Genomic DNA, 22,549 nt, shown 5'->3' on the forward strand with positions numbered 1-22,549 from the left:
ATAATGTATTATAATTTTGCTGTATAATTTTTTTTTACTGTAGTGTTCATGCTTATGGGTCCAGAACAGGGAGCTTTTCAGATTCCCATCTGTACTGTAATCTTTCAAAAACATGAATCTATATCACTAGCGGCGCCAGGATTTTTATTGTAGGTGGGCCTCCAGAAAACTGGATGGGCCAGTTAAAATAAGCCCCCCCAAACAAAAACGGGTTTCCCTTCATCTCCGTTCCAGCGCTTTTCTGCGGCACTGAGGACAGCAACTTGTATCGCTGTCCTCAGCTCAGTGCTGAAGCGGACAAAGAAATACACCTTAATTGTTGGCAGTAAGCTAACTTCATTTATCTCTTTTGAACGTTCAATACACAAAAAGACTGACACGGAATTATATCTTTAGAGGTTCTGTTTCTCTCTCCATTTATTTACCTAACACGGTGGGCAGGGAACTGTCCAAAATTAACTGTTTCTTATAAATTTTAAGTTTTATAAATATAAAAACGTCCGCCAACGTCATTCATTTTATTGGATCACTTGCTGGTGACGATGTCCACACGTGGAGTAGAAGCCGCTGATTGGCTGAGAAGCTTTCACTCAAAGCTTTCCTCGGGCTGCTTATTGGATGAACCGCTAGAATGAAAATCACTAACTACTCATAGGCCTGGGCCAAAATGGGTGGGCCCAGGCCCACCCGGGCCCAATGGTAGCGCCGCGGCTGCTCTATATCACCCTGCTCATTTTGCACCTTCGGTTCCCTACCCAGAATTCTTTATTCCTGCTGCTTGGTATTGAAAAGTCCGTGAGTGATATTTTGTGGTTTTCCATGTGATGACTAATGCAATTTGCTCTGATGTGGTCACAGTTATATTGAGTCCTTGAATTGATTTGTCAGATACTCTGCAGTCTAGAAATTTCAGATTGTCTCTGCTCTGTTATTCAGTGGGAATGATTGACAGGCTGGTCTCCCCCAGTGAAAAATGTGGATGGAATATTGAGTGAGGTGGAAGAAGTCATTTTGATCCCTCATTTGCTCAGTCCACAGGTGACAGCATAGCAAAATGCATCCATCAACACTGCTGTGCAGTAATAGTGTGTGTGTGTGCCATCATATTTTTCTGAAGGCAATTGCTGAATCACTGTAGGACTTTATTTTATTTTATTTTAGGACCATAATCAATTTCCTTCCCACCTGTTTTTGAAAATTCATTCTTTATCAATTAGTATGCACAATCAGCCTGCTGATTTTTTTATGATTCACATATCCATCCATACTGATAATCATCTGGAAGTTTTATTCTTTTTCAAATACAAACACACAAAAGTTATCATAATCATTCGGTTTATTTATTTGAGCTGGAAATTGTCTGTGTGGCCCTTTCTGATTCTGTAGCAATTCCCAGAATGCTTTCTCACAAATTTCAAATGGGTCCTTAATACATTCTGTGGTGTCTTATAGTACTGAGTTGACACTCAGAGGCTCTTTTTGACAGTTCTTGAACAACTTTGACAAGCGTTTTGGGTCATTATTTTTCTTAAAATTTAATGTGCACCTTAAACATAATTTTGAGGGATTGACTTGTCTCTGAGGTACTGAAAAGGACACGCTGGTTGATCTTTCATGGGTTTAGCACCAAATTGTCTTGCATGAAATTGGCACAGCACCCCCGATCATGACACAGCCTTCTTCAAGCTGGACAATGTGAATTTATTTTTAGTACCTGGTGATAAATGGTAAACAAGTTAACAAAGTAATTACTCAGACGATGGTCAGTGTTGTGACATATTATAACATATACTAGAATGTATACATTTGATATATTTATATTCAAATTCAATTCTTAACTCAAGTCTCTCAAAAACAGACACATAATGCCAAAAAAAGGGATTCTGCTCTAATAAGTTCATAAGAAAACCTATCTTTGAATGAACACACATATCCTTGAGGTCATTGTGTGTATTATTGCTGTTCTTGTATATCTGTTGAATTTGACTGTTTTATGCATGCTTATGATAGAACCACTCGTTTATGTAATCTTAGCTATATGTAATCTTACCATGTTTAGTATCTATGAATTCGTATTCTGATGATCTAAAGAGAGTGTATTTTATATGTTGGTACATAAGCAATATTAGTATTCTAAGAATCTTGAAGATTCTTCTCTTGAACCCCCACTCGAGTTCCATTTTGCAAATTACCATGCTTTCACACAAAGGGTTGTAAAACTCTTCATTAGTTCCAACCTCCCACTTGGAATTTCAGCCTTTCTCAGCCCATCCTGAGAGGTGTGAACCTTCTCAGACCATAAAGGCCTCACATCAGTGACCCACATTGAGTCTGCAGTTCTTTTAGATCCTAAGGGGATGAGGAGGATGAGCTAGAACTCTCTTGGACCCCTAAGTCTGCGCCAGGCCATGTGCCTTGACTTTCCATTCACCAAAGATCTTAGGATCTCAGCTAACATCTCTCTTAGTTCTTTTCACTTTCCACAGGGAAGAAACTCACAATCACCATTGAGTAAGGACATCTTTGGAATTCATCACACTTCAAAACCGGAAGAACGTGATCGCGACTACACCACCAAACATCCAAACCATCAAGACCTTGCATCCAGATGCTCATTCCAGGCCAAGGAAATGCAAGTATCATACATTTTACTAAACGAAACAGAGGTTTAGAGTAAGCTATAGACCCGTTATAAACGGCGCTGATGGTTTTATTCAGGTGGTTAACTGACTCTTTTCATAGCTCCATTCTCTGGTTTTCCTGATGGTATCATCCATCAAATCTCATTTGCCCATTCCCCTGTATGAGTGATTGTATGTATGTATGTTTGTTTGCTTGTTAGAATAGTTTGCGTTAGTGTTTAGTTAAAACTCTTGTGCACAAATTTCTTGAGTTTCTGATTCTGCCTTACAAATCAATGTCCCTTTACGATTCTGATTTTGCTACATGCTCTAATGCATTAATACTGTATGAAAGTATTTTATGTGGCCACGAAAATATCCTTTCTTAGAGTTGATATGAAATTATACTAAAATACAGATCGAAAAAAATAATATACAATTACAATTTAATCCTAAAACAATTGTAATTATTTATATACATTTCCCTCTTGAGCTTAAATTTACTACAACAGTTATCGAACTGTGGAAGAAGAGTGGACCAAGATCACATCAGCACAGTGTGAGAAACTAGTGATACTAGTTGAAATGCCTTGCATATTTTGTCAAACATGTTAGTGGAACAGTGGAATACCCACTATTCCTTCAAAATCTGAGCTATGAAGATCAACAATATTTCAGAAAAAAATCAAGTATTAATAGATTGTTCTCTAATTTTGATCTCCACTGTATATTAAACATATATATATATATATATATATACACTGTACACCACACACACTATATATATATATACACACACACACACACATATACATATATATATATATATATATATAATGTATACATATAGTCACTTATATATAAAATAAAGGACACCCTATTGAATTCCATGGTTTTTTGTATCAGAATAATGAAAAATCATCTGGTCCTTGGCAGGTCTTAAAATTTGTAAAATAAAACCTCAGATGAATAACAACACATGATATATCACACCATGTCATTATTTATTTAGCAGACCTAAAGTCAATATGGAAAGCTAATGTGTGTCAAACTAATGACTCCCTATAATTAGCAGCAATAACTTGAAGTAATCCTTTTAATCTTGAAGTAATCCTCAGTTTATTGAGGTATGTGGGCATTTGTTTATGCACAGCTCTCGCCACAGCATTTCCAGGTCTGGACTTTGGCTAAGCTATTGCAACACCTTGATTCTTTTCTTTTTCAGCCGTTCTGTTGTAGATTTGCTGGTGTACTTGGGATCATTGTCCTGTTGCATGACCCAATCTTGGCCAAACTTTAGCTGTAGGACAGATCGGCCTCACATTTGACTCTGGAATGCAGAGGAGTTCATGGTCGACTCAATGACTGTGAGGTGCCCAGGTCCCATGGCTACAAAACAAGCCCAAATTAATCATCACCCCTCCAACAGCTGACAACAGCTGTTCAAATGACATTGTTCTAGAAGTCTTGATCAGATGCAACTTTACAAACCTAAGGTATCCTGCCATGTTCTTTTTAGAGAGAGGAGGCTCTCTTCTGACAACCCTTCCTAACATGCCTTATTGTCTGGTCTTTTTCTAATTGCACTGTCACAAACTTTATCATTTAACATGTTTACTGAGACCTGTAGAGTCTGAGGTGTAGTTCTTGGGTTGTCTGCAATTTCTAGTGTATGATCTGACCACGGGGTGAATTTCCTGTTCATTCCTGTTATGACTGGTGTCTGTCATGAATGTCTTCCACTTGTGAATCCTCCTCTTTCCTGTGGAATGATGGACTTCAAATCACTTGGAAATAGCTGTATTACCCTTCCCAGATTGATGGCAGCAACAATTGCTTCTCTGAGATCATTGCTGATGTCTTTCCCCTTTGGCATTGTGTTAACTTCTGCTTTTATACAGGTGCTCACACTTGCTGATGATTGGTCAATCAAAGGTATTTGATTAGGAGTGCCTTACCATTACTTATCCTCTTAATTCCTATGTTTTGATTGTGTTATTAACACATAATCATGTTTTTATAGAACAACAATGTTTTTATCTATGTTATGTAAGGGTGTCCTGAGCTTGTCACACATAGTTTTTTCATTTTGGCCTAGTTTTTGTTAAAAAAAAATGACAAGGTGTGATACAGTATGTCATTTGCTGTTATTCATCTAAGACCTAATTATTATATATATATTTTTTTATCATTTTAATAACATATTTGTCCACTCATTGCACAAATGCAATGAACAGCAGGTTGCAAATTTATCACCAATATGTTTTTAAAAATTCTAAACATTAATGTTTTAATGAAGATTTGTATATCAGTTTGTACATGCATGCATGTGTTTGTGCATACTGACTTCTGCTCATTTTTACTGTTTGACTTTGTAACCTCTACAGTACATCTGCTGATACTGTAAGTGACATTCTGACAGATATGATTAATCAGAAGCCACAGCAGGAGACGATCCCTGAACATGCTTTTACCGCAAATACCATCTGATAAACACACAAAAACACGGACTTAAACACACACAGAATCTCATGTTAGGAATATGAATAAAGTCACACACATAAAACACAATAGAAGCCATTAAGAATGAGAGAATTATGAAGAATCACTACAGGAACACTAGCGAAGCTAAATGAAGACAATACCCACAAAACAACATACAAAAACAACACCAGCAACAAAAACAAAAACAACCAAAAAACCACAACACACACACAAAATAATTAGGCAAAAAAACAAATTGTCAGGAGAGAAGGAAGTAAAGTGTTGAGAGGCAGTACTAAGATATTTACTCTTCCATCAAAGTGCCATTTTCCACCTTGAGCCTCTGCCCTCAAACTACTGTCCTGATGCACAAGCCAGCGCTGAACCACATGAGCCTAGAAGACACCAATACCACAAAGACAGAGTGAGTTAATACACACACACACGAGACACATGAACACATATGGACAGGTGAAAACACTGAAACTGCATGTTCAACACAAAGAAATGGTGCTCCAATAAAAAAACAATATCAAACTAAAAGAAATATAAAAACAAAATATATAAACACAATCTACTTAAGTGCTTTCAATCTTTTTGACTGCAACACAAACGTGTGCTAACAAAAGGATTAAGAGGGAGAATTACACAACAACGTCACGATTTCGTTTCGATCTTGAGAGGGTGACTGCAGAAACCCAGTCGCATTAAAGGGATTCCAGCTCTGGGTGCACTCCAAGAATGGTTGCTAAGCAGTTGCTAGGAGAGTGATGACATCATTTTCAAGATTCACAAAAGCCTACATGCGTGGCATCTATTGATGCAGGGACAACGCTGACTCTGAGCACATGAAGATGCAGAGAGCAAAACAAATTCTGTGACCTACATTTTTCTAGTTTTCTGTTCAAATAAATTCACGTAAGATGAATGACACATTGTTATATTGCACACAGCAAATATCCATTAAAAAGGAAATATATTCAATGACAGTAGACATTTTTAATATTATAAAAGATTTCTATTTGAAATAGGGCTAAATGCTTTTCTTTAGAACTTGTAATCTACTAAACTATTAATATTTTTATAATAATAATATAATAATAATAATATCCACAAAAACACACTATCCACAAACAATATGACTGTTGTCAACAATAATAATAATATGAAATGTTTCTTCAGCAGCAAATGAGCATATTAGAATGATTTCTGAATGATCATGTGACATCAAGACTGGAGTAATGGCTGCTGAATATACAGCTTTGCAATCACATGAATTAATTACATTTGAATGTAATTTAAAATAATTTATTTAAATATGAAAGACATCGTCAGAATAGTCCATCTCCCATTAGTGGTTCAATCTGAATTTTATGAAGTGACAAGAATACTTTTTGTACGCGATGAAAACAAAAATAGCTACTTTATTCATTGTTATTTTTGATCTCTTCGTGTACAAAAGTATATTTTGACAATGTCTTTCATAGTTTTCTGGACCTTGACAGTGTAATTTACTTGGCAGTCTATGGGACAGTTACAAGCCTCACGGTTTTCATCCGAAATATCTTAAATTGTGTTCCAAAGACAAGCTTTTAGCTTTTACGGGTTTGGAACGAGATGGGGGTAAGTGATTAATGACAAAAATGTAAATTTTGCGGTGGAGTAACCCTTTAAATGTCTGTTTTGTTTTGTTAAATTAAAGCAGAGTGGGTTGTTTACTAGAGCTTCAGCACCATTAATCAATTATCTGTGAGTCAGTCTGACCATTTCATTCATAGTTCCCAACACCAGGTCAACAAAATAAGAATAAAAAGCATATGAGAGATAGAGAGAGATTAAAAAAAAAAGGATTTTAAATATATGAATGAAATCTGAGAAGAGCTTATAAAGATAGTAAATTTGTTTAATTAATTTCATAAAAGTTACTCTGAGTAACTTTAGTACCACACCCTCAAAACAAAGACACACTTGAATAGAAACACTGAATGGAATGGTGAATGGAAACACTTGTTTCATCTTACAACATCCTCGTTTCAATCTAAGTGTCCAAATATTATACATTTTTAATGACAGCTGGAGATTTCAGAGCACAATATTTGCATTAGTGCCTGTCCACTTTTGTAGTGCCCTTGGTCCTGAAAGTATTTGTTGTATTTGCAGTTGATTCTGTGACTATGTTGTTGACAGTTTTAGCAAAGGAAAGAACTACAATCCTATGAAGCATTGCAAACGATGGTAAAATATACAACTGTTAGAGTTAAGAGTTGTTTAAAGTTGTTGATTATATCTATAGAAACAATATGTGTATTACGTCATTTGTGTGCTTCATGGGAGTGGGCAGAGCTCCTTTGGCGCAATTTGATTGGTAGAATTTTCTGTACAGAATCATGGGTGATGTAATTGCAATAGACAATGGAACTTTTTCTGAACACAAAATCTTGCCAAAATTTCACTGATGTGACTATACATATTGCTATTAGTGTGAATAGGCACAACACAACAGTTGAGCTGGCTGAAATGAACTGGAGTGAAGCTTTCAAATATCAGTATACACTTATTATAAAGCTATTAAGCACTAGGCCACGTTAAAATCTCAAGAGGAAGAAATCCAGACTGTTTATGAAGGAAAGGCAAGTCAAACCCAGACATAAGTATACTGAGTGCATTGGGGGAACTGAGTTCCTCTCGGCAACTGTCAGCATAACGTCACATTTCTCATTTACGTAAAGTGTAAGAGCAGTCAATTAATTAACTTTGCATAATCCCTCATGTATCACTAGCGCAGATACGGATTAACACGCAGTTCGAAAAGTTCAGCAATGATATCATCCGCCGGAGTAATTATGAGGGATATATAACCGGTGAATAGAAAAGGGTCATGGCCACATTCAACAACCTGTCTGGCTTCTCACACACCTTTACATTCTCACACACTCGCTAAAAATAGTGACAAAGACGTCATTTGGAGCTCGACACCAGTAGGCCAAGAATGATGAATCACAGCAATGAAGCCTCCAGGGTTTGCTTTGAGACCCACTTCTACAGAAAGAGAAACCTACATAGTGGTGCTAGGATAGCCATTTATAACACGTACATGCAGCTGTGCCTCTCTCACACACTTAAATGAACACATACAAAATGTTAGAGCTTAATATCTTTGGTTTGATTGAATGGTCAGGCACTGCCAGTGCAGCAGCCACTGGGTCCATGCAATGACAGGAAGCAGAAATACAAAGCCTCGCAAAACAATCCTTAGAAGGTCACAGCGTTCTGCAGATCTATAAATAAAGATCTATAATTATGGAACACTATTATTAACGGCTAGTATGTCAACGACAGTGCTAAAAGCCCACAACAGGTCATGTAGTGCAAATTCTAAAAAAAAAAAATTGTTGGAATTACAGTATTTTACATTTTATAAACTTTTAAAGCTGTTCATCTTTGTCAGGTATTGTTCAAATGAATGTTTTCTCATCATTTACACACCTTCACATTCTGTGGAAAACCAAAGGACAAAACAAAATAAAATAAATAAAATAAAAAAACTCTTAAATAACAATAATATAAATAAAAATAAATTCAAATAAAACAATTTTAAATAACAATAACAACAAATAAATTAAAAAATGTGACAATAACAATAAAAATGTGAATTTTTAAATAATATTCTGGATGCTCTTTTCAAGATAATAGAAGTGGATTGGAGCTATTACAAAAGACAAAAATAATCCATGAAAACACCATAACAAATGGAACATATAACTCGTGCAAGTCTTCTGAGTCTGTACACATTAAAGCTCAGTTCACGGCACCATTTTCCACAAGTTGGTATGATTCTTTAATACCTTCATTAAAATTTCTCAAAACACACTTAAAACAAAACTCCTCAAAGGTCAAGTAAATCACCAATTAAAACCAAAAAACAGCTCAGTTCACGGCAAGCCGTTTTGGTGCATGTCTCTTTAAATGATAATGAGCTACTGCTCACCCCACCCTTCTCTTTCATTTTGTGTATTCGATTGCACATTACCATCAAAAACAAAACTAATCCGCTGTGTCCCCAGTGGATCTGATGTTGGGAGAAAATAAAGACTCTTATGTTCACTTTTACATACAACTACTAAACACCTGCACTGCTTACGAGACATTCGCTGCATCCAAAATCACATACTTCTCTACTATATACTAGGTGAAAAACAGTATGTGAGGCGAGTAGTATGTCCGAATTCATAGTATTCGAAAAACAGTAGCCGAAAAGTACCCAGATGACCTAGTTCTTCCCAGATTCTGAAGTGTGCATTCGATGGACACTTTACTATCCCATGAGCCCACGAAAGAGGATTTATGAATGGCAGTGAAGCGCCACAACTGACACAGGTAGGTCATGTGACTGTAACAACATGGCGGATGTAGTACGTCTGAATTTCATTCATACTACCCTCATTCATACTATATAGAACATACTTTTTAATGGTTGTGAAGTAAATTCAAATTCAAATGTAGAACCTACTCAGACAGTACGCGATTTCGGACGCACCGATTGTTGTCGCTACGGCTACTCAAGTGCGGAGAAATTGGAGGACAGCGTACAACTGGCTCAGGGCGGGGATATGCTAATACAGGACAGTCCGTCAGCAGTCATGGGCAGGGCCTATGCAGTATGACATCATACTGCTCAAAAAATCCAAACAGCTTAATAATTAAGACTGTTAAGATTTCTTGGGAATTAAAAAAATGGAGTGAATGGATTTTTATCATTGTAGGTTGGTTGTGTTCACACACTGCTAGGACACATTTATATGCAAACACCATGTAAAAGGGAATTTTGCATCCGATGTCCCCTTTAACACTGGCATGTTGCTTGTTTATCACAATACACCTCTTTGTTTAACCATAGCTGTGTTTCTTGCCTTTCATACATGGCAATTTCCCTGAAAAAAAGGCAGCCAAACAGATATGGTTGTGACCTACAGAATGCAAAATCAATAAACAGACCAAAGGCTACATTTAAGTGGGAGTTGATAGACAGTGTTCATAATAGTGTGTATTTGTGTTTCATGTGCTTGTATTATTTCTTCTTAGCTTCAGCATCTTGTATAAATTATGGCACCAAGAGCTGCTTTCAAGTGTCAAAAACAAAACAATCATTTGTGGATTTCGTCATGAATTATTTTAAGAATCACAGTGTGTGAAGCATATTAAAAATCAACTATTCAGCCATTGAAATCAAGGCTGAACGGACATACAGTATGCCTGTTTACCCTCATACTCTCACTCAGGATGTAAAGAAATGAAACCATTAAGGAAGTAATGTTAACTGGCACCAGTGTAAGCAATTTCCTGTTATTTCTTTGACCCTGGTGCTGAAATGGAACGACTGAAATATTGATGTCAAGCTGCTGCATCAGCAATGCATTCGAAACAAAACAGACTTTATCTTAGATTTATCCCCAGTCTTGTTCTCTTCTTAAATGACTAAAACAGAGATAGAAACAGAAAACACACAGAGAGAGAAACTTGGACACAGAATTGCTCACATTAAAATATGATCTGGTTGTCCATTTCTAGATTTGGAGTGAAAACAGATGTGGATCAATATATTGGCTCCATGGTTCTTAAAGTGACAGCAGCCTAAATAAACCTGTAGTCATCTGTTAGGGTTAAATGTTTTAACCAAACAATTTTTTTTTTCATTTTACCAATTGTTTACCTGTCTATATGCTTTTATTTTCCTTTAATCCATTAAGTATATAGTTATATATTCATGGTCAGATTTGTATCTGCTGTTTGAATGAGCTTCATGAATTTATATATACATACATACATATATATATATATATATATATATATATATATATATATATATAAAAATATTACAGTATTACAGACTTTTTAGTTTTATATATTCATGGTCAGATTTGTATCTGCTGTTTGAATTATCTTCAATAATAATAATTTTTTTTTATAATATTACATATTTTAATATTACATATTACAGACCCATACCTGCTGATTTAATATGCTCACTTGGGGAGATATACAGTAAATGTTCATTCCAAAGCAGTACACAGATATATGAGTTTAGTTTCTTCAATATATTACAAAGTGAAAATAATGCTATTAGATATTTTCAAAAATATATATTTTTGTTCGACAACTAATCACAGTTTTATGGTGCTAGGGTGATGCGGAGGAGACGATTTGTTGAATAAAGTTGTTGTTGTTTTTTTCTTTTGTGCACAAAAAGTATTCTCGTAGCTTTGTTATATTACGGTTGAACCCCTGATGTCACATACTGTAAATTATTTTACCCATCTCTTTGCTACTTTCTGGACGTTGGTCGTGTAAGGACCCTTCAGAGAGCTGTCAGATTCCATCAAAAATATCTTCATTTGTGTTCTGATGATGAATGAAGGTCTTACGGCTTTGGAACGACATGACGGTGAGTAATTAATGACAGAATTGTAATTTTTTGGTAAACTATCCCTTTAACAAAACTTACATGGCTAAAGTAAATAAGACTTAAAATAATTAAGGAATACTTTTAATATATTAGTAAATAAGACTTAAATTACACTTAATACAATTATGTTAAGATTACTTAATTGAATTAAGTTTGAATAATTTAAGTAAACTGAACAAATTACTTTTTACAGTGTGGTATATTACTGTATATTGCTTTTGCTACCATTTTATACACAACAAAAATAAGAAACATTATGAATGACTGCATTAAAATAGTGTAGCATTGTAGCTTGCTGACAATTGGATCTGCATTTAATAATGATAGGCTCTTTATGGCTGTAATTCCAAGCAATAACAAAATTGAGAGCTGTAAATATCTGTTTAATAATAAATAATTAAAATCAACCAGTTGTATTCAGATCCCATCCCTCCATTCAGTGTATCACTCCTCCTCCATCTGTTTTATTTGTCTTCCTCTACATTGAACACACACTCTCTTCTATCATGCAACTGCATTACATTCTCTTTTTCTCTCTATCCTCTTACATAAGCTGAAGTTCTTCTCAGTCACATCACTTTGCAGCGCCCGGCACTTCCTCTTCAATATTCATGATGACTGCAGAAGGCCTACTGCAAAGCATGCTGGGTAGAGCTCTTCAGAGTCTCCTAACTACATCACCATTATGTGCTGAAGTCCACCTCTGTTTCATCCCTCAATATTAGTCCTGATGTCTGATTTCCCAGCATTCTCATTAAAATCTTGTCATCTCTTTATGTATATGTCTGTGTTTTTTTTTTTTTTTTTCAAGATGCACAAAATGAAAGATGGAGAGAAAAAGAGGGATTAAAAGAGAATGAGAGAGAAAGGAATCAAGACTGAGTTAGAGAGAAGGACGAGGAGAGATGTATGTCCAAGAGTCAGGGAGTCAGAGAGTCATGTGTAAGACGCCTGCTGAGCTCCCGCCAGCACATGGCCACTGACTCCACCTCCTCCCCTGGGGCCAATCCCTCTCCACAGGAGCAGGAAAGCAGTGTCAGGGGTGGCAGTCTGTAAGCTACCATCAGATGGCACAACACACAAGCACATTCTGAAGCAGACAATAACAGCGCACTAGACCTTGTGCAAAATGGAGATAATAGTGGTGATGCTCAAAAACCCGATTCTGGTTTACAATATAAAATCATCATGAACTACTATGTAAATGGGTGAAAGATTTCAAATATTTATTGATTAAAGAAAGCATGTTACTGTTCAAAACCACTGTTACATTTCTGTAATTGTAGTTGTGACTCAAAACCTTATGCTCACTAAGATACAGAACTTGAGACAACTTCCCCATGTGACAACTATAAATATCTAAATAAATATCTCATGTAAATCCTGTTAAATATGTAACTAGATGAAAAATCACTCTCTCAGGGCCACTGCAGTAGTCTACAAAGCACAAAAGATACAACATACTCAAGGTCTTCCTGAAAAACACTTTCAAATATGAGAAAACTATTCTTAAAAATGCATCTAAAATCTTTTAAAACATTTTTTTTTTTTTTGGTGGGCAGACCTTTGCACCACATCCTGTTCAAAGCACCAAATAGGTTCAGTTGCAAATAGCTTCTCAATTTCAAACCATGATTAGCCTTTTTGTTACTCTATTTTTCTGCCCTGAAAGGCCATTTCACCACAGAGAGTCTCTGAGTGGCATGAATTCATGAAAATACAAACATCCAGAGGGCATATGAGCCATTCTAAGAGTCTAATGGCAGAAACATCTCGAGGCAATGTCAATTTTATATTTATTTTGTGCAAGTCTTTTCTGCAGCCCTGTTTTCATGTTTATTGTGAGACGAGGAAGGGATGAGTGTGTGAACGGAGAAAGGGCTGGTATGTGGTACACATCAGCACATAAATAATGGAGGAATGAGTGAACAATCTGTAGATTTTCTGTTCTGTTACATAAATAAAAAATACAATATTGTCTGACATTTTTTGACAGTTTTACTGGCTTCCATTTTCTATGTTCCGTTCTGTTATCTATGATCCCATACGACAGAATACTCAATAGCATAATAAATGTAGCTCCAGTATAACTAAACATCCTTGTGAATATAAATAAATAAATACATCACATACCTCACTTAATTTGGCAAAATGTATGCTAAAAAGTAAAAGAACTATAAAAAATAAAAATGAAAAATAAAATAAAATATCAAAATCTCTTAAAACAAGACTAAGTCTTACCCTATTTTGCTTTATATTATTAGAAAAAAGACATGAAACTTCAATAAGATACCAGTGTGTACATGTTGGAATACGTTTCCCGCATAATCAGCCAATCATAAAATAGATTAGTAAAATATTACATATTGTGCAAAGTCTTAAAGGTACAGTAGTAAAACTAGGCTGTTCAATTCTAAGGGTATGAGAAAGAGTGGAAATGTAATTAAGTCTTTACAAGCATTATAAGTGGCTTTAATGGAAACAAATTTGGTATAAAATTACAAAATATTATCACTTTAAAAGATGTTTAACACATATTAAATGTCTTTATCTTGTTTCCCATAGCACCAATACATAAACCTTTGACCGCAGTGCACCAGCTATACATTACATAAGGTATATGATGATATATTTGAATGCATAGGATGTATGCATCTCTTTGTAGTTTAAACAGAGAAACAATTTGCATTATGTAGAAAGAATAGTTAAACCAATCAGAACGTGCAAAAAAATGCAGGATTTATTTCTACTGCAGTGAGAGCATGAGGCAAAATAGGCACTGAGGAGAAGAGGAAAATTGTAGACACTGTCCTGCTCTGTCTTGACATTGAATGACTGACTCCCAAATGCACCCTGTCATGAATCAAGACTGTAGGATATGGCGATTAAACAGTTTCAAAAGAAGTGCACTTAAAAATGCACTGACTACTAGCATAACCTCGGTTCCCAGAGATAAGGGAACGAGCGTTGACACTTTTATGGGGAAACTCCTGTTTACTCTGACACTGAAGTCTGATTCGTTCACTTTCATGTAGCTGCACGAACCAATGGCGCTTCAACTCGCCAAAAGGGGAGTAGCCAACCTCTATATACAGTAAGTCAGCTCTATATATAAGTCCCAAGTCGGCACAGTATGACGGCAAGGTGGATTCAATCTTCGAACTCCCCTCAGGAACTTAACAACTAAGGCATTTCTGCTGACTGACTGGCCAGCCACGAGAGAATGATTCACCGTAATGGCTGCAATGTACACTTTGAGCGATGAAGGGGTGTGCAGAAAGGTTAGCACGTGGGACACTTGACAAGAGTACAGGTCCTTGTTCCATGCTGCACACCAGTCAGAGAATACTGACAATTTAAGTGCATAAAGACATCTTGTAGATGGAGCCCTAGCCTCCAAAATGGTGTTACATTTGCGGGGAGCTGCAAAGATTCCAGTTGAGGGGCCAAACATGAAGGTTCCACAGCTCTGGCCGGGGATGCCAAATCATGCCCTTCGCTTGCGAGAGAAGGTCCTCCCTCAGTGGTATCGGCCAAGGGGATGCCGATAGCATTTGAATCAACTTGGGGAACCACATCTAATTTCTCCAGAGTGGGGCCACCAGGAGAATTAAGCATCTGACTTCCCTGACCCGTCTGATGACCTGAGGAAGCAGGGCAACTGAGGAGAAGTGCTGGGCCAATTGTAGGCCAGGGCACCTTGCTGTCATCTCACTGTCATGTTGCCCAAACGGACCAGTACATGGTGCCCCCTTAAGGCCGGCAGGAAGGTTTTTAAGGCCAGAAAACATGCCATCATCTCGAGGCAGTTGATGTATAAGTGTTGCCGGATGGCAAGTGATTCTAGTTTTTCAAATGATAGTTTGCTGCGCGTGGGCGGGAACTGACCCTCTCCTTTTCCTCTCTGCGTTTGGATCAGGATGGATTCTGAGGCTCAGGGTCCAAAGTCAAACTTGAAGCAGCGCTATCATGTGAAGCACTAAGCCAACCTGGTCAGCCACTGAATAAACCCAGTTTGCTAGTGCTGAGGTAGTCCTGCAGGGCTTAGATGGATGTGCTGCATGGGGTATCAACCCTAGGGCCGATAGAGGGCACAGATGTCCAGTGACCACCACTTCCAAAGGGGGGACTTGCTATAACCTTTTTCTTCAGCGCCGTCAACAGTGGTGAAAGCGGTGGAAGTAGAGGGATTAACACGTGCTGAAGAGGGGGCATGCCACGTCCTGGTGAGTTCCTCATGAACTGCCGGCAGTAATGGAGTAGGCCATTGCAAGGAGGAATCTTGATAGCGTCCCTTCAAGTACCATTCATCAAGGAGGCCATGGGCGGGCTCTTCCGGAGCCGACCAAGCCAATCCAAGATCCTCCACACCTTTAGAACATTTGTCAGGTCGCTGTCCAAGCTGGGCCATGTTGTCTGCATCAGAGACGGGGTTTCAGACTCTTTGCCAGAACATGCCCACTCTTCATCATCTAAAGCCGTTAATGACATGGAGTCATTAACGACGGCTTCCTCCTGAGATGTGTCGAAGGAAATCAAGCCATTCACAGCCAACGAGGGGCTCCGATCCTCACGTGTGAAGCACACAGGTGAATCGAGGTGTTGAGGGAGAGTGAAGCATGCGGGAGTTGCGCCGGCATGAGTTCACTCGAGCCCAGTGTTAAAGACCTACTGCTCTGCTGTTTCTTTCTCCTAGGAGAGAGCAGAAAAGGGAGTGCAGAGTGGGGAGGGCCACCTTTATTAAAGAAGGTGATTTACGAGCGGAGAAGGGTGAGACTTGTGCTCTCGCAGTGAGAGCATGCCATCTCAGTGAGTGCAGCCTCTGCGTGGGCACTGCCCAGACAGATGACGCACTCACTGTGCCCATCTGCATCATGCAGGAGAAATTTGCTCAGAATTTACTCTTAGATACGTTGGATGGCTGCAGGGAAAGGCTTCTGGCTTCTTCTGCTGCCAGGGGCTCCTTATACAGTGGCGAGCAACAGGCTGAGCTTCTTCCTTTTTCAGTTTCTTGCTTGCAGAATTTACGTTGATGAAGGAGAAAAATTATGACACAATGGTGCTCAAAGCCAATTTATATAGAGGTTGGCTCCTCCCCTTTTGGTGGGTTGAAGGACCATTGGTTCGTGCAGCTACATGAATGTGAACAAATCAGGCTTCAGTAACAGAGTAAACAGGAGTTTCCCCATAAGCGTATCAACGCAACGGGAGAGACTGAAAGGGAACCACTCGCAAGGAGCATTTCTGCACTGCGAGCACACAGAACAGTATATGAGCACACAAAACCGCCCTCGAGATGAAGCATTTCTGCACTGCAAGTGCACAGAACAGTATACAGTAAAAATGCACTCTTACAAGAACAGTCTTGAGGAGCACTTGCTTGACCCCCTCTATACCCTCTCAACTGCTCAACCCCTGTTTGCTCGTCAGGTTGACTTTTGAGACTTTGGAGGCGGGGAACAAGTGTCAGATGTCTCCACTTATGTGATTGGTCATTGAAATACATTAAATTAGAGAGACAAGGGATCTGTCTCTAGGGTTAGTCTAGTTTACATGGTCTCTGCTGACAATGAGGGCTGTAGAAGTCGTTTCTAGGTGCTGATCCAACATCTGGACTGGATAAGAACCGGTTGACTGCAGTGACCATCTGATCTGGATATGGACTGGATGTGGGTGGCTGGCTTCGGAACAAAAATAAAAAAGACTACTATTAGCGTAGATGCCATTTTTCTTATGATGTAACAAGTTCATTGGATGTTATGAGAAGTGTTTATACCAGCGGTTCCCAATTGCAGTCCTCACACCCCCTGCTCTGCACATTTTGTATGTCTCTCTTATCGATTTAGACGTTTGTTCTATTCGAACGTACAGTAAGTGCCTTACGAAGCGGACATCACAGGATATTCCACCATGATTCCAGTTTGAAGCGAACGTATATGTTCCATTCAAAGTGCATTGAAGTGTGTGAGACGTGAATTTAAATTGTATTTATTTACAGAGGTATATGATTTCACACTTGTCCGTTTGTGAAGATGTTGCGCAGCGCAAATTTGTGAATGAATGTTCTGAAATGAAGTAAACTTCAACAGATTTCTCCTGTTCAGGGAGTAGTTTACTGCTTATGTTTTTTTTATTGTTAATTTAGCCACTGTATTGAATAAATACCTGGGGTTGTGTTTGTGTTCTTCTAAAAGAGATGAAAAGTAAGCAGATCTAGCAGTTAAGGCTTTTCTGTATGTAGATGTAATTTTCCATCATGCAATATGAAATACATCTAGATTTATTTTCTTCCAGCTTTATTTCTTCTTTCCAGACATCTGACACTTGATCCCCACCTCCAAAGTCTCAAAATTTAACTTGATGAGCGAGCAGGGCTTGAGATTGGGAGACTGTAAAAGGGCATTCAGAAATACTACCAGTTAAAAGAGTATTAGAAAACTGCTGGGAACATGAATATGTGAATCTGAATAGCTTTGGATGGAAAGTAAATAATGAGGCTCATCAAACTGGAATAAGTAAATATGTTGTTTGCCCTACTATAGTGTTGCCAGTGACACATCCATGGCTATTCCCAATGCCTGTAGTTGACTTTCAACTTCTAAAGAGTATAAATGATAAAAACAGATCATTCTAAAGATATAATAGAACATAAATATTTGGATTACAAATATATAACAATAACTCAGATATATACAGATGGATCTAAAGATCCTGAAACAGGACACACAGCTGCAGAACTAAATGTACCACAGTTTAGGTATAGAATAGCAAAAAGAACATCTAATAATATATCAGTCTATACTACAGAAATACTTGCAACATTATTGGCTCTTCAGTGAATGGAAGAGATCATAACCTGAAGTGGTCATATGCTCAGACTCTTTCATCAAACAAAAACAGTTATCTCATTTGTATGGGTACCCGCACATATATGAGGAAATTAAGTGGTGGATCAAATAGCTAAACAAACATTAAAACATTCATAGATAGAGTTTAATGTCCCAGTGAGTAAATTAGATATAAAAGGGTTAAATAAAAAAGCTGTAAAGGATATGTGGCAAAGAAAATGGGATAGTAAGACTAAAGGAAGGCACCTGTATAATATTCAGAGAATAGTTGGGAGTAAGAGCAGAAGCTTTGGGAACAGAAGGGAAGACAGCGTAATATCTCGTCTTAGAATTTGGCATATTGCACTTAATCAGTCACTATATATGATTTGAAAACATGAATCTGGACTTTGTGTTAGATGTGATTTTCCTGAAACAGTTTGACATGTTTTAATAAAGTGCAAAGGATATGATAAGAAAATATTACAATTTATAGATCTTGGGATTAATCAGTTTTCACTTCAGAAGTTGTAAAACAAGATGCAACTGTAAAAGAGTTTAATACACTCAAGTGAGCACTCCTCAGTGCCGTTCTCGCGAGAGCGCATTTTTGCACGCGGATAATGTTCTGTGTGCTCGTAGTGCAGAAATGCTCCTTTGCAAAGGCGGTTTTTAAAGGGATAGTTGACCCAAAAATTAAAATGACCCCATAATTTACTCACCCTCAAGCCATCCTAAGTGTATATGACTTTCTTGTTTCAGACTAATACAATCGGAGCTATATTTAAAAACATGTTGGCTCTTCCAAGCTTTATAATGGCAGTGAATGAATGATGTTCGATAGTCCAAAAGAAGTTCAACAAACATCAACCATCTGTCATAAAAAAAAGTATTCCTATATGGCTCTAGTGGATTAATAAAGGCCTCCTGAAGCTGTGTGGGACACTTGTTTTAAGATGGATTGGTGCACTTTATTGGACTTCTATTGGACTATCGAATATCACCCATTCACTGCCATTATGAAACTTGGAAGAACCAGGACATTTATAAATATAACTGATTATATTTGTCTGAAAGAACAAAGTCATATACACCTAGGAGGGTTTGAGGGTGAGTAAATTATTGAGTAATTTTCATTTTTGGGTCAACTATTCCTTTTGAAATGGTTTAATCGACATAGTAGGAGTAGTACAAAAACTCACACACGTAAGCAATTGCACTACCACACACACACTTACAGAAACACAATCAGAAAGCACAGAAATGTGCAGTTAATTGTTTCAGATAAACTGTCACAGCAACAATAAATGCATCCAAGAGCAGAGACGCTCACAACACAAGCACACACACAGAAACATGCTTACATCACTTCCTAGTCTCTCTGTCAGCATGTGGAAATAGTGTATAGCATATGTCTCACACGGCATGACTGTTTTCCCAACAGAAAGAAGAAATGTAGACATTACACTCACACATACCCACACACATAAAGAGAGGCTCTGCTAATACATGAGTGTACGTTCATTGGACTGGATCATTTCACTCTACAAAGACGCTATGCCACCTACACACAGAGATCAGAAGACTAGACTAGCACATTCATTCTGTTTATGTATGTACTGTATGCAGTATGTAGCTATACAGTAAAAGGCACTGTTTCAAAATTTTCTTACAAATAAAGGGTGTTCTTTTGAATTTTCTATTCATGATTTATAATGGTTTCCCCAAAAAAAAAAAAAAAAAAAAAAAAAAAAAGAATTATTACTGTTTTTAACATTGATAATAATAAGATATGTTTCTGGAGCAGAAAATCAGGACTGGAGTAATGACTGTTGAAAATTTAACATTGGCATCACAGGAATAAATTACATTTTCAAGATTCAAGATTTTTGAATCTGAATAATTAATCAAACATATTAAAAAATATTAAAATTAAAAATGTATTCAAATTAAATTGCAATGATATTTCACAATATTAGTGTTTTTACTGCATTTTTGATTACATACATGTCTTGGTGAGCATAAGAGACTTAAAAACTTTCAAAAACATTAAAATCTTACCGAGCCAAAACCTTTAAATTGTGTATGAATTTCCTTAAATTTCAATTTATTGCAATTCTACTTCCTAACATTCAAACTGCAATTCTGCACCCTGTTGGCTACAATTCAAATTCATTGTAAATTCAGGAATCAAATTGCCGTTCTCAATTAAATTTCTACAGTATGGCACACAACTGCATAACCAGCATGTCAGCTTCCATTTGCATCCCATGATGGAGGCCAGTGTGAAAAACACAAAATATCCTTGGGACCAGTAATACTGTGTGAGACACAAGACAGGCAGACAAGCAGTCTATCCATGTGTTTTTATTGCATGGCCCTCTCAGTCTCTGCTTGATAGCCTTGTTAGAGCCTTCAGAAATGAGCAGGCAGCACTAGATCGACGAGGCAGAAATACAGAGTAGCAGCATTGAGATTTAGCAGTTGATTCAGTCTGATAAACAAGCTATGATGCAGATGTTAAGTGAAGGGCACGGTACTGTGTAAGAGATAAAAGGACAGGATTAGCGAAGAAACAGGATCACCTACTGTCTATATATAAGGTAATGCTAGCGGGTCGCCAATAAATCCTCAGTGGGGTTCTGCTGCTGCTCGCAGGGGATCGTGTCAATCTAGTTAGGGGTCAGGTTCATACAGAGCAACACAGGTCACACATATACCTTATTCACACTCTGAATCATACTTGTGCATGTTTGAATGACATATTTTAAGAGTTTACTCATTTAAATAATGGATCATAGGCAGTAGTTCAGGTAGTTCAGATGGCTCAAACCCACAAAATTAAAATAAATAAATAAAAATCTGAAATTATCAACAGATCAGATTATGAATGAGGAATGAAGAGATGTAAAATGTAAAAATGTTAAGTATTGCATATAAACTGGGCTTAACAAGTATGAGATCACATTTAAAAATGTTGCATTCAAAATAATTTATTATTAATATATTGAGAATTCATTAATTTGCAGCTAATCGGTTCATTCAGATGGATCAAAAACCTTACATTTTACTAGAACACTTAGAAAATGTAAAATAATTAAATAACTAGACATGCAGAGTATTTACTGTTAATGTTTTTATATATATATATATATATATATATATATATATATATATATATATATATATATATACACACACATTATATTGACGTACAGTATAAACTGGGCTTAAAAATTCTGAAACCAGATTTAAAAGAATTTAATTGAGAATTCATTAATTCTTAGCTAATTGGTTCATTCAGATGGTTCAAAATGTAACTATTAAAACATTTAGAAATTAGCAAATAAATGTCGTAGATGAATAAGGAAATAATGTCAAATAATTTACTAGACATGCAGAGTATAAATAAACAATATATTGACACATAAACTGGGATTGAAGTCTGAAACCACATTTAAAATCATTTAAACTTGGAAATTAAAAAAAGTTTTAGGATTTTGTCTATTAAACATAACATAAAATGAATTAAAAATATTTAACACTCTGCACTATTTCTAGGTGACTAATCAATTAGCAAATTTGTGACAGTGATCATGTGAGAACTAATACAAAAGGTCTAATGTTTTGGATCACTGAAGCTTTGGTTACTGTCAAATCATGACAAAAAACACATTAACTATCTACTCAAACAAAATTAATTAAATCAACAAAAACAAATAAAATAAAAACTAAACACTCCAATATCATAATACTAAAAAAAAAAAAAAAAATTTTTTTATGGAAAAAATGTAATTCATGTAAAAAAATTAAAAATAGAAGCATTTCCCTGATGATCTCAGACTTTTGGATGCCACTATATAAGTACTTATACAATTTTTAGAGTTATTAAGCCATGTTGCATTAGTTCACATGGTCAAAATCTGAAACACTAGCACCATATAAACGTCTCAACTTCAGTCGTCATCTTCAAGCACTGGGATGAGTCACCCCTCTGGTTACTCTGTTTTCCTTCATTACACTTTCTTCATATGAGGAGACTTCCTCCCAAGCTATCGTGGTCAAGGGCTAAATTAGATAAAAGCGTAAGTTTAATATGAATTAAATTTTGAGGGAATTAGAAGCTCGCTGAAGACTGGGAGCTCACATAAAGG

General features: G+C 36.8%; 1 protein-coding gene across 3 annotated transcripts in view; it reads right to left on the bottom strand.

The window, feature by feature from the left end:
* LOC109060160 (ankyrin-1-like) overlaps window positions 1–22,549 on the bottom strand; it is a 70,357-nt gene that overhangs the window by 32,981 nt on the left and 14,827 nt on the right. The gene's annotated exons all lie outside the window — the stretch shown is intronic.

The sequence above is a fragment of the Cyprinus carpio genome, chromosome A21 (assembly GCF_018340385.1).
Source record: "Cyprinus carpio isolate SPL01 chromosome A21, ASM1834038v1, whole genome shotgun sequence".
NCBI lineage: Eukaryota > Metazoa > Chordata > Actinopteri > Cypriniformes > Cyprinidae > Cyprinus > Cyprinus carpio.